Source organism: Bufo bufo, chromosome 3, assembly GCF_905171765.1.
Source record: "Bufo bufo chromosome 3, aBufBuf1.1, whole genome shotgun sequence".
NCBI lineage: Eukaryota > Metazoa > Chordata > Amphibia > Anura > Bufonidae > Bufo > Bufo bufo.
In genome coordinates this window covers 183,196,033-183,198,145 of record NC_053391.1, presented here as the reverse complement: position 1 = coordinate 183,198,145, position 2,113 = coordinate 183,196,033, and the positions used below count along the sequence as shown (strand labels likewise).

At 37.3% G+C, this 2,113-nt stretch overlaps 1 pseudogene; it reads right to left on the bottom strand.

Annotated features, from left to right (window-relative positions):
- On the bottom strand, positions 1 to 190 carry LOC120996757 (annotated as a pseudogene).
- Between the last annotated feature and the right edge of the window lie 1,923 nt (positions 191 to 2,113).

The window sequence follows — 2,113 nt, the reverse complement described above, 5'->3', positions numbered from 1 at the left end:
ACCACTCTGAAAGAGCTTTCTTCTCCATCTTCTCAAAAAGAAGAGAACAGTCATCAAAAGCAGACAACCACTGCATAAAACAGAGTTATCAACTGCTTTCATGCTCACAAGAAAGCCCTAAAACTCATCATCGTGGAGCGCGAGCTCAGACTCTTTCAAGCACATTTCTCCCTTCAAAGCCTATTGTCAGAGTGGTTCTTTATAGGCAGAGATTGATGAATTATTTCGGCCGAGAAATGCACAGACAGATGCAGATAGATATGTCTGAGGAGATCTAATCAGACCACCCCTAGTACTTTATTTTATACATATCTCATTATAGGAGTTACAAGATAATGACGATGTTTACAGTACTTATGATTGGTCAGTACAAGTTATATAATCACACGTGATATATATTGGCAATAAAGGACCTTGCATAACAGAGTAATACATCAATATGACAAGATCCAAAAATGAGTAAAAGGTCATATTCCCACATTTAGCTTTGGACACATCTTAATGTTGGCTCATCAATATCCACATTTCTTGGAATTTCAAGTACATTGTCATAAGACCTATTTGATAATTGTCCAACAAACAACTTGCACAATAAGGCATGAAATCTCCCTAAAACTCCCTTTCCTGGGGTGAAAGAAGCAATGCTTTACTCCCCCTTGTTCTTGCAGACTGCTGTCTCTAGCTATTCAAGATGACCTTTGTAGGAGTAAATCTGTTCAGTGGAATATATGATAAAGGTTATACTGTTCTTATAGTGTATATAGCAGGTTATAGTGAGATGTATTAATGTTAATATAATTCTAGATATACCTTAAAACACCTCAATTGGATCACTCTCACAATTCCCCTCTTTTTATCATTATTCCACTGTCTATGTTGAGTCAGAGCCCTGACTCCCTAGGTAACACAACGAGAACATGGTCCTGAAAATCATCCTTCTTTCACAAAGTGCAAGAATACTAATTCCTGCAAGTTGTGGGGTGCCCTGCATCCATCCAGACGATTTTCTTACATGGCCCTTTCTCACTAGATTCTCATCATAAACAATGGAACAATGACCTTAAAAAAATTAGTGGAGTGTCCGCAATATATACAGTCAGTTATATTTGTGACAATCTTTTGATTACAATAAGTGCAATGATCAGCCGGCACTTCTGTATTCGGAATTGGCGTGACAATGATAGTTTCTCCATCTCTAGAGGTTGACACTGGCGACATCATTATCATAACTTGTGAAGGATTATCTTTTGGTTGTTCTACAGTTGCCTTTACAGTTTTTCCTGAAAAACATTTGGACTTTAATATCTTTTTACATATCAATAAAAATATTTTTATTATTATGAAAATAATAAAAATAAGAAAGCATCCTTGTATTAACATATGGAATATTGCTGAAAACCATCCTCCTATTCCCTGAAACCAGTTTAATGGGTTAAGCCATGATAACCATTCAGGCCACTTAAAATCAGGAGGGGCTTGATGCGCCTCCCGAAATCCTTCTTTCAGTTTACTTGCCTGCTGCAAATCATGTGTCACTTGAAACATTCCACTTGGATCTATATAATGGCAGCAGGACGGCCCTACTACTTGACATAATCCTCCTTGTGCAGCAGTAAGATAATCTAAGACAACTGTATGCTGATTTTCAATAATGATTACTTGCCTCAGACATACAGAGTTTATTTCAATTGCATCAAATAGATAACTAGTAACATTATCAAACAATTCTCCAATATCCTCAATCTGTTTTGCATTATTTATGATTCCAGTAGACAGATAATATGTGCTTAAATATGGAAGATACATTCCCATCTTCTCCCATGTTGAAGGTTCAGCATGGATTAATTTATTAGGATGGTCGAAGTAGGAAGGTTTAGGGGGAATGGTGGGTAACATCATAGGTTCAACATCTCGTTTGGCCATCATATGTCTGGGAATATGCTGATAAGGGAGATCATTTGCTTCCCATACCCATGTGGCATGCTCAAGTCTAGCTAATGTACAGGTACCTCCTGCACCTCGCGGGAGCCACTTGAATGCTCGACTTCCGCACACAATATATATATTATCTTTTAATAGAAATTGGCGTTTTCTAATCATCGCATCAACTATA